This window comes from Gymnodraco acuticeps, unplaced genomic scaffold, assembly GCF_902827175.1.
Source record: "Gymnodraco acuticeps unplaced genomic scaffold, fGymAcu1.1, whole genome shotgun sequence".
In the NCBI taxonomy this organism is placed as follows: domain Eukaryota; kingdom Metazoa; phylum Chordata; class Actinopteri; order Perciformes; family Bathydraconidae; genus Gymnodraco; species Gymnodraco acuticeps.
This window is the reverse complement of record NW_022992040.1, coordinates 128,971-144,069: the sequence shown is the minus strand read 5'-3', so window position 1 is coordinate 144,069 and position 15,099 is coordinate 128,971. Positions and strand designations below refer to the sequence as shown.

General features: G+C 40.7%; 1 long non-coding RNA gene across 1 annotated transcript; it reads left to right on the top strand.

Annotated features, from left to right (window-relative positions):
• The first annotated feature begins 10,148 nt into the window (after window positions 1–10,148).
• Window positions 10,149–10,966, top strand: LOC117536742. Its single transcript, XR_004567614.1, has 2 exons — window positions 10,149–10,239; window positions 10,706–10,966. It is a non-coding gene; the product is annotated as an uncharacterized LOC117536742 (long non-coding RNA).
• The last annotated feature ends 4,133 nt before the right edge of the window (window positions 10,967–15,099 follow it).

Below are 15,099 nucleotides of genomic sequence, written 5' to 3'. Positions count from 1 at the left end.
CGTAAAGGTCACAGCAGTGCTGAATTGTCTGCTCATAACAGATACCCCGCCTCATCACGGGCTGATTAGATAACAGGCCATTTACTATTGGCCGTCACTCCGCATTTACCACTGCCTCTTATCTCAATGATCCATACCCCGGCTGATGTTTTGGGAGCCCTTAGCCTCTCTCCTATCTCTCATTGTGTTCTGTCCTCATAAAGACACACACTTGCCTACTTGAGTGTAGTGCGGTTTGTGACCACAGATTGGCAGTGTGTGCATTGTTTTTGATGATAGAGTAACCGGTTGATCATGTGAGGATAAAAGATCATATCATCACTGTTTTTACACAGAGGTCGCTCACTTAACTGTCGAACCGCTTCCAGAGGGTTTAATAATATATACTCCGACATCACATCCTTCCTACTTCTGTGATTGTGACAAGGGAGCTTACCAGCCAATAACACGTCCGTCTACTCTGTCTTTCACAGCTTTGGAAACAGGTGTGAGTCACTGCATTCGGCAGTTTTGGGTATTAAGTCTCGCTGGAGCACAAGATCAAAGAAAAGGAGTCAGCCATAGCTTCCTCCTGGATTTCCTGCTCATTTCACCTCACTGCCTTTTCATTAATTAGCCTGGATTTTCTATCAAGGTTCCCTTCACCTTTGGTATTTACGCTTTCTCCTTTCAGCTTCTGCTTGTCTCTGCTTCCATGCCTCGGTCTCAGGATCAGATATATAATTGCTGTTGAGATAAACGCTCTGATGCAATTTCTCCTTTTTTCTGTCTCTGTAAACACGCGCCTCGCAACATGCAGTGGCGGCGGGTCATTAGGGGCAGGTGGGGCACAGCCCCACCTAGTGTCAGAAGAAAGTATTACAAATAATGATTACAAAAAAATACTAAAAAATAAATAAAAAAACATATAAAATATATTTTAAGGTCATGTTTAATAATCTGATTCGTCTGTACATTTCTGTTTTAGTCTGTGTTCTTCTAATTAGTGTCTAGAGTGCCGTTTTGAGCTGTTTAGAGCCATGTGGGACAAAACCCGATCCTGCCCCTCCCTCTCACTGTCTAAGTGAACGGTGATTGTAAAAACTACACTGCGCATGCTCAGAGTATTTTTCTATTTAATGTGTGTGGCAAAAAAATAATGACCGTAGGGGCATAGTGCTCCCATCCCCACCATACGTCATCTCACATAATTCAGAATTGATTGGCTGTAAGTACTCACGTGTGCAGTGCTGCGAAACGTCACGTGTAGTTTGAAGAGGAGACGAGAGAGCAGCATATAGCTAACATCACCAGCGATTAAAAGAAGTAAAAAACTGAAAGAAAATGAATGAAGTTGACCATTTACTGGAGCACACATTTGAGACACTTAGTCTCGGAGAGAAACTGGAGGTAAAGCGCCTCGTTGCCCACCATCCACCGGATTTCCAAATGGTCCAGACTGCGGGCAAAGTTAAACGTGGGTTTAACGCTGAGTGGTTTGCTAAAAATAAATGGCTAACGGCGAGCATCCAGAAGAATTCCCTCTTTTGCTTTCCTTGCCTGCTTTTTGGTGAAGATCAAGGTACTTGGTCGAGGACAGGTTACAAGGACTTAAAGCATCTTTCGGAGAGGACAATGAAGCATGAGAGCAGCAACAGTCATTTGGAAAATGCCGTAAAATTGGGATTACTTGGAAGGGTGAATGTTTGCAGCTCAGATTGACAGCGCCTACAGACGCGGCATTGATTCTCATAATAGGAAGGTGGAAGAAAACAGGTACGTGCTTGGTCGGATCATCACCTGTATTAAACTGTGTGGGAAATGTGAGACAGCACTGCGGGGCCACAACGAGTCGGCGGACTCTCTGAATCCAGGGATATTCAGGTCAATTTTCGAGACAATGTGTGAGGGCGATTCCAGGCTTCAACGGCACTACGAAGCTCAGCTTGTTTTCAAAGGGACATCAAGCACCATACAGAATGAACTCTTGGACTGCATGTATGATGTGTACAGGGAGGAAATAGCCAAGCAAGTGGACAACACATCATTTGTTGCCGTTCAGGCCGACGAGACAACCGATGTCTCCTGTAAATCGCAAATGGTGATTGTGCTGCGATACATTATGCCTGACCTCACAGTTACAGAGCGTTTTTTGGAGTTTGTGGAAGTAAAGGACAAAACTGGTGTAGGTCTCTCTAACAGCATCAAGGCTGTTCTGGAACCCCTGAAGCTGAAAGAAAAGCTAATCGCTCAGACCTATGACGGGGCGGCCGTCATGAGCGGTAACGTGCGCGGGGTACAGACGGTGATGAAGGAGACGTACCCAAACGCTCAGTTTGTTCACTGCTACGCCCACCAACTGAACCTGACCCTGCAGCAACTGTGTTCAGCAAGGACGAGCATCCTGAAGGTGTTTTTTGCTGATCTAACTGCTTTTTCCACTTTTTTCTCCGGTGCTCCAAAACGTGTTGCAGCTCTTGCAGAGGCAACACAGAGACGCATCCCACGGCCACCGGCTGTGAGATGGAACTTTAAAAGCAGAACTGTGAACGCGGTTTGGGAGACCCGAGATGCACTACTTCAGTGTATGAAGCATATACGCGCACAACCAGGATGGGATGCGGTCACCATAAGTGAGGCATACGGCCTGTCAAAGAAACTGCGGGACCGAGCATTTATGCAGCTCCTGGAGTTTTTTTTCGTTGCTTATGCCAGAAGTGGATGTTCTATACAACACTCTGCAAAAACGAAGCATCGATGCACCTGGGATCAACAGCGCGCTCTGCCGTTTCAAGGAAAATGTTCAGAAAATGAGGCAGAAAACTGATGCATTGGCCGCCACTGCTCATGATGGAACAGACGAGCCAGGCCGACGAGTCAGCAGCACAGCGCCGGTGATGAAGGAGGCTTGTGACACAGTCATCTCACAGGTGGAACAGAGGTTCTCACAGAGTGACCATTTGATCGCTGCAAAGCTTGTTGACAGCTCATTCTTCCCACAGCATGTCCTGTCATTTCCTACACCTGAGCTTGACTGCGCCGTGAAACTGTGGCCTGCGTTGGGAAACAAGGAGAAGTTGAAGTCTGAGCTGACCACGCTCTACCGCCACAGTGAGCTTCACACTGGAAACACTGCCCTGTCTCTGTTGAAATCCATTCACGAGAACAACTTGGAGGAAACGTTTGCTGAGACTGTTATTTTGGTCAAAATAATAGTGACAACTCCGATGACGACATCCGAGTCAGAGAGGAACTTTTCCACCCTCAAAAGGATAAAGACTTTCACTCGCAACACCATGGGACAGCCGCGACTTAACGCATTGGCCATGCTTTCAATTGAAAGCCAGTTGATCCAGCAACTACAGGACTTCATCCCCAAAGTGATAGACACATTCTGTCAGAGGAAGGACCGCCGTGCCGCTTTTCTTTTCAAGTGAGCCTTCAGCTTTGGTAAGTTCATTTATGTCATATATTTTGTTGATCTTCTGTGTTTGGCCTCTGCTGGATCGATTGATATTGTGACCTCGATGATGAGTGTCTGTGTTTTCCTTATATTTACAGTCTATGGTGTTTTAATGCTAAAGCATTACGGTTGTTGTTATTGTTAAGAATTACTTTGTGATGGTGACCTTTACTCCATGTATGAAGGTGCATTACTATGATATCCCCACGCTGTGTACGTAAATGTATGCGCTCACAGTGTTGCTCCTGTGGTCTTCAGTATGTAATTTGACACTCCCCCCTCTCTCTCCTCCCCCCTCTCTCTGTCCCCCCCCCCCCCTCTCTCTCTCTCTCTCCCCCGACCTCTTTCTGCCCCCCCAGTTTTGTACACCTAGAAACGCCACTGGCAACATGGAAAAGTCAAAGCGATATCCGTGTAGACTTTGATCACACAGAGCATCCTCTCCCCAACCATGGCCTATTTTAACTGGTTCTGTAACCACAACACCTTGATGCTGTCACTTAAAAGTCTTCCACCTTGGCAGCATTGTGAGGGGATTTGACAGCATCTCATCATGATCAGACCCTTTAAACACAAGTGGAGTGTGTATGCATGTGTTGAGCATGTTGCTGGTGGTTTCCTCTCAAATCTGTCCCACTTGCATGATAAGAGAATCAATGAAACGTGCAATGAACCTGTATGATGAAGACCTCAGAAGATGAGCGAAACAAAAATGTTGTCTTGCCATGTCATTAGGACCCGGTGGCATTTGAGCAATTGCCTTTATGTGCCTGGCTATTATCTTTTATAGGCGTCAATGGTGGCTTAGATAGAGATGCGTTAACAGCAACATCTGTCTGCTTCCTCCTTCCCTCCCTCTTGCTGCTGCTGAATGTTCGTCTCTAAGAGGACTGCATGGCAACATTTTCTTGATCCAGCAAGCATACATTATACTGCAGACAGCTTATTATAAATACCAATAGTCAGCTTTCAACAGATCAGTTGCTTAACCAAAGCAGGTGGTACTCGTACACCTTCCAAGCTTTCTGATATCAGCTAAACCTTTAGACAGATCAGTTAGTTGCAGGAATTTTCCACTTTTAGTAACTTAAGAGTCGACTCAATTCTGATTGTTAAAGAATTGACCAGAACCCCATTACTAAATAAATGTGAACAAAAACATGACGGGACAAAAAAAAGCTGTATTTGTTATGGCACATTCAACTGTCATCATAACCACACTAAATGTTCTGCTAACCCTCACCTTTCCCTGCCTGCTATTAGAAAGCTAAATGTATTCAGGGTAAAATGTCCTAGCTACAGGCTTTGGAGCCTTAACTGGAGCAGGGTCTCTCACATCCCTTTTTCATTACAAAAACAATTTCTGCATCTGAGGAAACATCAGCTAGCTAACATTCTACTGATGATGTGTTGTGATATTCAAATGTAACTAGAACTTTATTGAATTTTATGTTTTTTTTATCTGAACTCTTGAGTAAATTTAAATGTTCAAATAACTAGCTTTGTAAATTATACAAATTGTTCTTATTTTCTTTCGTCTAACTATTTGGCAGTATCTCCTTAAACCACCAGATGGCGATTTAAGGCACAAACCTTTTCATAGTTTTTGTCACCAATGTTATTTATTGTCAGCAATAATAACATTGAGCTAAGAACTGGGAATGTGGTTCAAAACAATGAAGTGAAGTAAACTGTATGTTTCTTGTTTGTATCGTTGCCATGTGATATGTGATCTCTGTTCTGTATCTATGACTGACTGACCTGAATGTTTTATGTGTATTATCTCGATGCCCAAGACACATTTCTCCTAAGGGAGACAATAAAGCTCTATCTTATCTTATCTCTATCACTCTATGACCTGATTTGACCTTCTGTACAAGGGCAGGGTTAAAACTCCTCATGTCATGACAAAAATAACCCGCTATGCTAAAGCGCTCGTGAGCATTACCAGCTTTACACATTCGTTTTTCCTGCGGATTCCTGTGGAGGTTAAGAATGTGATTTCTCCTTTAAGCCTTTATCACAACATTTATAATAACATATATTCTCATGCACTTCTCTGACAATGCATCCTAAAAAGGTAATTGTGAGTGACAGCCCCCAAATGTCCTTTTTGACCAGCAGGGGTGTGAACATCTGGAGGAGAGGCAGGGGGGCACATCCAGTCAGGTTGCTTTTCTCTCTTTCTCTTTCTCTTTCTCTTTCTTTTTCTCTCTCTCTCTCTCTCTCTCTCTCTCTCTCTCTCTCTCTCTGAGAGAGAGAAGGATTGTTGTTGTCATTCTGGCCGCCTCGTCTGACCGCTCCAACATCTGCTGTCTGCTTCGGTGTAGAATTTGGCTCAATGAGAGCCATTAGCTTAGCCAATGAAGGCTCAGGGGATAGCAGCAGGAAAGCTGGCGCTGTGACAGATGTGAAAAAGAGGACTGACAATTACGGAGAACATTTAACATTTTCAAAATCGTTTTGTCCTTTATGGTTTAATTTAACATTCATATTTCATGACAGGTAGAAAATAGCTCTGCCAGTTGTTGTGCACTGCATTACAGCACTTATTATTATACTCCGTGAACAATTTCATTATTAACAAAAAGAAAAAATATAACATTATCAAATATCATGCATGTGTTTGATCAAACTGACGGTTCTTAAAGTACCCTTTAAACGTCCACTTTTTGTTTTAATGCAGCTCTGAGCTGCCATTATCATCATTTATGATCACCATTATTGACAATAAGGAAGAGAAAATGGAAATTGCCGTCATACTGTAGCTCTGAAGAAAAGCCAATTTCGAGGCTCATTTGGACACACCGACTACATTCACCTTTAGCATCAGTACTGAGATTACCCCAATATAAAACCATAACATATTCACATCATAATGAAGATAAATCTGTATTTTCCAGTGATTGGAGACCTGCCATCTTGCATTATACCCCCTAAAAGCCTGCGTGTCTGTCTATTTATTTGACCTTAGTTCTCCCACGCCTGGATGCTGCAGGTAATACAAATACCTGTGGCTACACCTTGCATTTTACAGCCTCATTGAGTCATCTCTGTTTTGGCTGCATCGCACGAGGAAATGGCATCGACCCTGTTGGCCTTTGCTTGATAAATGAGGTCCCCAGGTTGGTACAACTGCACATTCATTATGAGCTTACCACAGGCCATAAACCAGGGAAAGTTCTGTATCAACACACATCAGCTTGACATTATCAAAAATATTGTGAGCCACAAACGTCCATCCAGCATTTGAAAGAAACTTTTCACCTCTAAAAAACACTACCAATATTTATGTTCACTTCGCATGCTGTAAACAAACAATATTCTTAGTTGGTCATTAAACACAGCAAGAGTCCTTGGGAGTACAAATAAATGAGTTCAGACATGCAATGGTTAGCAATCAGACAGCACACCTCCTAATTGGAAAGAGGTGGAGCTCAGGGGAGAGAGGCGATTGGTGGAGAATTTAACAATGGGTGCAATGATTTTTCTGTGGGCAGCGGAGAAGCCATTCTGATCAGGGAAGGGTCAAAGGACGAGGTAAGAAGGATCAGAGGATGGTAAAGCAGCTATCTAGAGACTCATTTGTGTAGAAACTCTGCTCTGAGAGAAGGGGACGTCACACACTCATGGACCTGGAACAATGTCTGACTCCTGCCTGTCTCGGTGTCTGTGTTTGTCCGCCACTTTACTCAGTTTTATGAACGTTTAGCCTGAGGAGCTTTACGTGATAAGAGACTATCCATGTTTTTCCGTTTTTCAAGGAATATTTGTGAGATTCTTGATGTTCTGCTCAGTTATTTTTTTTTGGACTAGAAATGAGAAATAAAAAATTACAATACTAGTTTGGTACTGATTAAAAACAGGTTTATTCAACATTGACCATGTTAGATTTTAAAGACCGTGTAGTCTAATCAAAGCATATGGCATGTCATTGTAGAGACATTATGACTAAGCTGATTTTAATGAAGAAAATAAGATAATTTCACTTACAATATATTCTATTTCCCTTTCCCATCATATCAGTAAAGTAAAACATCTAAAACACTTTGCAAACCATAAACTATTTCTCTATTAACAGATATGATTTGATGTGTCTTTCTCATGTTGTGTAACATCGATTATAAATTAATCAAAAGGGTTATGACTTTTCATTATGTTAGTGATGCTATACTAAAATAACAGCTGATGATAAACAAGGAAACACATTCAAGACTTTCAAAGTCACAGCATCCTTTCTGTAGTCTCTCTTCTCTCTCTTCATGTCCAATAATAAAAAGATAATACAAGTTTTCAGGCTAGAGTGGCCTCTTATCTATCTATCTCTAGGGGTGACCTTACTTTATCTCCTCTCCTTCTTATTGTCCTGTTCCCTCCCCTGTGTCCCCTTGCTGCGTTTGTCATGCCCATTAGTCCTCAGTATACAATCGATACCAGGGGCCTAATGCTCTGCCACAGTCAAAGCTGTGAAGGAAAAGAGAAAGGGCAGGAGAAAATGAAATTTTAATGCAGCTGCAATTGATCCCATTAAAGCTCCAAGATAAGATTACATTACATGTCATTTGTTAGATGCTTTTATCCAAAGCGACTTACATACATTCAGTACTGTGGACAATCCCCACAGGAGCAATTTTGGGGTGAAGTGTCTAGCCCAGGGACACAACAACATGCTGGCTGCAGTGGGACTCAAACTTGCTATCCACTGATTTGAAGTCCAGCACACTACCCACTGAGCCACAGCCTCACTAGATTAGACGGTCTAAGATTAGACTGATAAATGCTTAGGTTTTTAAACTGACTGTTTTTTACTTAAACTTAAATGCCCATACACATTTACGTCCCTCATAAGATGTTCAGGTCAATTTAATTTTCCTTTATTTTCTTTTAGGCCTCAATAATGTCTTGGGTCAATTTGACCTGAACAGTTTCAAAGGGTGCACAATGTTAACATAATAATAGTTAAATGCAGTGGTATGGAAGCAAACAAGAGACAGAAGTATTTGAATTTTATTAGACACCGAATTTATAGCATTGAAAATAATTACTTTGAAAATCATGAATCTGAATTTGTTTTGCTCCGAATGTATCTATGTGAAATAAAAATGTAAAAATTCAAGTTAAAAAAATTCGAATGTTCAAATTCAGATCCCAAAAATTAAAGTGAAACAAATTCGACGTCAAATATTTCGGTGTTTAAAAAATTCGGTGTGTAAAATTCGACGTCAAAAATTGCGATGCAGCCTCATCCGGGCTACTCAGACAGGATAAGCAATCGAGCCCTAATGCAATCAAACCGACTTCTGGCCTATCAGAGCCAAGCGGCAAACCCCGGGACAGTGCGGTGAAGCCCAATGCTGCAAACTGTAGGCGACGGATGCAGATGGGAGCAATTCCCGTAGACCCTTTGTTAAAATGTCCAACTTAAAAAATGAACATGTTTCTAGCCTGGATCTACAAAAATATATTCTGTATATAGTTAGATTCCCCCTTCATGACAACGGGACTGCTGCTCCTAGCTCCTCTCTGCTAGCTCCGTTAGCTCCGTGATGCTACAGCGGCTCAGCTCATGAGGAGAACACTACTTGAACTCTGCCGTGTTTGTTGTGTTGGTTCCTGGTGGACTATTCGTCATGCAAATATAGGATTTATCTGCGGTTGAAACAGACCGTCCATGAATGCAGTTTCTTCGGTAAGTCAACCCTGCGTACTTTATGTTATGTTACTGGTGTTTTTATTAAGCTAACGTTAATGAATGTTTAGAGTTGGGGTAGCATTTGAGCAATCGTAGTTCCATCTGTGCTAACGATGCTATGCGTAGCATCCAAGAGTGTAAAACATTAAGTGGGATGCTACTGTATACCAGAAGGCTTCTGTGCGAGGTTGCTAAAATAAGGTCATCCTTGTACGTTAGATAGTTAGTTTGCTATTTAGGTTACTGTATGCATTGTTAAGGTTCATTTAAATTCGCCATGCTCTACTATAGCATAAAATAGACTATCTAACGTCAACGTATTGTTGAAGAGAGGCTTAGTGTATATTAAATCAACCTCACAATAAAATGTGTGTATCTTTAAAATATGAACGTCACATTTCAAGATAATAACGCTCCCTTAGATATTGTAATATGGTTTGTTGAACTGGAGTTATTTATTGCAGCTAACCGCCTATCCGACGAAAGAACCCAAACATTGTTGTTTTTAATATTATTAGCAATGCCTCTTTTAATTGTATTATCATCACACTTGAGAAACAGCCTTATCGTGGCTGTACAACAGAACATGTAACTTAATGCCTGCATTTAAGGACGATGAATAGCGTAGTCAATGCTTTAGTGAGAAGGAAATGATTTGTTTAAATATGATATGACGTTATCTGTGACTTCAGTGGAAATTAAGCTTATCCATTGCATTGCATTTGTTCAATAGGTTTGTGTCTTACCCCTATGTGTGTGATACATATGAATATGGCATATGAAAACAAATTAATTTGACTTACTCATGAAAAACTCATCCAAAATAACAGTAAAATAAAAAGGACCTACACAATAATACTCAATCAAACTGATACAGTATAAGGACTGTGATATCCAGCCATTTCTTAAGTATAACAATACGATTATGACCTGTTTTTAAAAGAAGATAAAAAGTTGTTTGCATGGAAAGAAGTCTGTAACCCACGCATGTAACTTTACATCTGTTTGTTCAAAGTGTCCTCAAGGTGATCCAGACAGGCTGGACCAGAGGAGGAGAGACAGATCTGGAGTCCTAACAGCAGAGAACTTCAGCACGGATTCCAAAGTACACCTTTTTCATACTTTACAAAGAATGCATAAAGTAATGACTCCAATACACTGATAGACATGCCATTAAACATGAGTGAATACTAGATCACCTACACATCAGTGATGTTGAGTGGACTTTATTAGCAAAAGGTTACATTTACATTTTACTAAGCAACATCACATAGTGAGAGCTGCGACCCTTTGTCTTTCAGTGAGACAACCGAACAGAGCAAGCTTCCACAGTTGCACTAAGTTTTGATAACAGTTAAATATTATTTTAATAATACATTTATTTCAATGTTGATGAATTTAGAACGGTTTATTCATAACCTGATTATCTTTGTAGTACACTGTTGGATTTAAAAAAACACATTCAAATAAAAAAAAATCATTATATTTATAGCCCCTGAAGAAACAAACACACCTCTTTCTTAAATAACACACTTGCTCTGCAATAATATGTTTTTTGATATTTCTGTTAGGAAAGGACATGCCTGAGAGACAGGACTGCTTCACCATGTTCTCTTTCTCTGAGGGTCCAGAAGAACATCCAAGAGGGAAAGGAGAAGCTGATGTGATGAGATTTAAGAGCAGTACAGGACATTAAGAGACAGCGAATAGTTTTGTAGTCCAACAGGAACTTTATTTGTGTGTTGTTTTGTGTTTTACGTTGCACCTCAGAGACAGTGTGATTATTGTCAGGCCTATAAAGTTTGGCAAAAAAAAAAAGTCAGCTGATCAAATGCATTTGCCTCACTTTATGAGCTTCACAATACTTGTGCCTTGTACCGCAGAGTTTGGAACGTCATAAATAAATGGTACCAATCTTCAGTCAGATGTGAATGTGTAATCTAACAGTTTCAGTAAGAATAACGGACAAAGGGAGTGCAAATACAATTTATTGAAATGTGAACTAAAAGTTATCAATCACCATTTTTTTTTTTGGGAGTGCAAATACAATTTATTGAAATGTGAACTAAAAGTTATCAATCACCATTTTTAAAAAAAAAATAAAAACGAAATAATATACATAAGTTACACTAAATGTTAATCTGTTAATTGACAGGCTAGGCCTGTGCAGGTGGTAACAGCTATGCCCAGCATGGGCTAAGTTCTGTAGGTGCAGCTGGTGCAGGTCCTCCTCCATCAGGCCTGGTCCTTCTCCCTCAGGCCTGGTCCTCCTCTCTCAGGCCTGGTCCTTCTCCCTCAGGCCTGGTCCTCCTCCCTCAGGCCTGCAGGGTCTTTCCCTGCGAGGAGGACTCCTCGCAGGGAAAGACCCTCAGCCCTCTCCGGCCAAACCAACAGACAGGACGTTCATAAAGCTGAGGTTTCCCCCAAAGTCTCTAATCATCCATCCTGTGAATATGAGAGGGGAACAAAATTGTGTAATAGTCTTTGAGTTTCATGAAAAGCTATATAAAAGTCCCATGTATTATTATTATTATTAGATGCTTTGGACAATAATAAATATAAAGTTAACTGTTGAGTTGATCAGTTTTTTAGATTGAAAGGGTTTAATAATACAAACAAAAGGAGAGGCACCGTAAAATAAAGATTGGTTTTTCAATAAATTGTGTTGATTTTGTCTTTTGAATTCTTTGTCTGAAGTCAAGTAGCTAGAACTGTTACTTATAGTTTGAATGATACAGTCTGGTTATAATGTTTGGAGGAGGCATCACAGGTAAGAGCACCATTTATTGTGTTCCATCCACAACAGATTGATGTGTGTGTATTTATTTATTTACTATTTCTTGAATCATTACTGTCAGTCCAAAACAAGAGATTTTGTTTTAGTAACATTTAAAAAAAAAAAAAAACATGATCTCTTTTTCACTACACTATCTTGAATACTTTAGTTTTTACGTCACTACATTTATCTAACAGCTTTAACATTGTAAAGGTGTCACTTCGGACTCTGGGTAATTATGACAGCATGTCCTACTCAGAGCTCTAGGGCTCTGGTCCTACTATTTTGAGACTTTGAACAAACCAGACCTTCATCTATTAACCTCTTAATGTAGAAAATAGTCAGCACATTAAACCATTATGAAAGTAATAATTAGTTAGCTCATTGTTCAAAATGAGCTACAACAGTTAAGTCAACTCTTGCATCGGTAATAACAATAAATCAAATGATATAATATAATAGTATAACTTGTGTCTACTTTAAATACTTTAACAACACTTTCCTAATTATACTAGCATACTTTTACTAAAGTAACATGTTTAAATGCAGGGCTTTTGTAAGAGAGTATTTCGTATAGTGTAGCATGGTCTACTTGACTTATCTAACCGAAGTGATCGTTACGTTACTTTGCAAACCGTCCCCCCCCCCCTCACACACACAAAAGGACACGGTAACGTTGTGATTCACTTCAATTAATGATAACTACGGAGCTTGCTAACAGCAAGGCACAAGGCTACTTCACTCATTTAGCTAGCTAATGTAAGATACAAATGCTGTCGAGCCCTCACTGCTTGTAAAATAAAGAGCACAAACTGACTGCTTACCCGAGCGGCGAGCCCCGCTGTTCTCCGTCATTTTTCTCCCGGGTTGTTGTGATCACATGACTGACAAAGCCGTGCTCTGATAGGCCAAGTCAGTTTGATTGCATTAGGGCTCGATCAGGGTCGGCGTCATGTGGGGTCATTCGCGGGCCATGCCCCCCCAAATGAGTCACTGTGCCCCCCCAAAGCAGGGTGGGCAAGCCTTGCCACTTTGCCGTTTTTTTTTTCTAAATCATATAAGTGAAAACGTTTCCACTAAAGATTTGTTGTGTGAAATACGTCAGAAATAAAGAATACAAATATAAAACACAGCCTGAGCTGTGCTCACTGCTGCTCTCTGATTGGTGTGTTGCTTGACCAATGACCCCCGACCTTTGTTTTGTTATCATTACGTGGCTGTGTGTTTAGATGAAAGCCCAGTGGCGATCTGTTCATCTGTTACACTGATTATACAGTAAAGCCATCGAAAATAATATGATATACAGTACAGTACAAGTACCCTACTTCTGGGTCTCTGTGTTTCATTCAAGCTCGGCTCTGTGTGTGTGTGGCACGAGCGCATTTTGTGAGTGCGCAAGCGGTAACGTGGAATGTTGATGTTAGCATCTGGTTAGCTCGCTATGCTAACGGATATAAAGAGCTGTTTCTACACCAAGGTGGAGGAGAGTCCTCTCCTGTCAGACTGAGAGGATCTTATAACGTCAGCTCAGTGAGGTAAGGACTCTCTCAGTGTTTAGATAGTTCACTTTAGTGTAGGTTATCTCAGTGGGTCTCAAACGGTTTGCTCAGCATTTATGTAAACAAGTATTTGCGAGGAATACCTTTATATGATCATTATAGTTATTAAAGAATAAGAGAATAAATAAAAAACGGGTATGAAATACTATAGGACAGTAACACAAGAATACAGTTTACAAGGGGAGTGATTAGTAAAATATCCATAAAGAAAAAGTAAATCTGTGTACAGTTCTGTTTCATATGGATGCTGAGAGATGTAGGCTATCCATATATCTCCTAATGTTGCTCTCAAAGTGTACCAGATTGATGCATTTAACTTTAATATTTTTTAAATAATCTTCCCGGGGGAGCATGCCCCCGGACCCTCCTAGAGGAGGTTAGGTCCACACCCACCTAAAACATGTTCACATGGATAGGATACTAAATACATTTGCACCCTTTTTATATTGTGGCCTATGTCCTTATATGTTTCTGTTTTGGTGGTCGTGCCACAACCGTGCATGTATGCACAAGTCATAGGTGCGCTATAAAATAGCACTACACCCTGCAATGTGTGTGAAAGACAATAGACTTTACAGCATGTTTTTTGAAGTTGCGTTGGTTGTTGACGGCAGTGTGTGCCCCCCCCATTCGATTTGTTCTAGAGCCGACCCTGGGCTCGATTGCTTATCCTGTCTGAGTAGCCCGGATGATGCTGCACCGCAATTTTGGACATCGAATTTTATACACCGAATTTTTTGACGTGGAATTTTTGGGATCTGAATTTGAACATTCGAATTTTTTTCACTTGAATTTTTACATTTTTATTTCACATAGGTAGATTCGGAGCAAAAACATTCAGATACATGATTTTCAAAGTAATTATTTTCAATGCTATAAATTCGGTGTCTAATAAAATTCAAATACTTCTGTCTCTTGTTTGCTTCCATACAGTGGCGGCTCCAGAGTATTTTTGTCGGGTAATCTATGGTAGGGCTAACCCATACAGTGGTGGGGCTCAAGTCAGTATTTGCAATGTAATTACATACACGCTCCCCTTGACAGTGAAACGCCACGCGTGAGGTTTAGATTATTTCCCTGTCTCAATCAAAATTGAGCTGTATGAAATAAAAAGGCACATTTGTCTTGTAGTGCATAAAAAGGGCGACCTGGAACCAATCCTGCAATTTCCCCACAGGTGAAAGAGTTGACATGCTGAAAACCCAACCCCTGCAGGGGGGTCTGGGGGGATTCTCCCCCAGGAGATTTTTTGAAATACTAACATAAAATACACATTCTGGTGCTCTCTTGAGAAGAACATAGATACATCTATTACTACACGACATATTTAAAAAAAAATTATGCAATTTTTGTGTTTTGTTACTGTGTTCTGAAAGCTGAACCTGCTGCTCCTCACAGAGAGAAGAGAGAAGAGGCTGTGTGAATTACTTTACATTGTGGATAAGGGGGGATAGCCCGCCCCATTGTTCTGTGTGTCAAAATGAAAGACAGCCCACACTAGGGCTGTGCGATTATGGCAAAAATCATAATCACGATTATTTGGGTCAATAATTGATATCACGATTATTTTGACGATTATTCATTGACCATTTATTGAACTTTAAAACAAATAATATTTTACCAATAAACA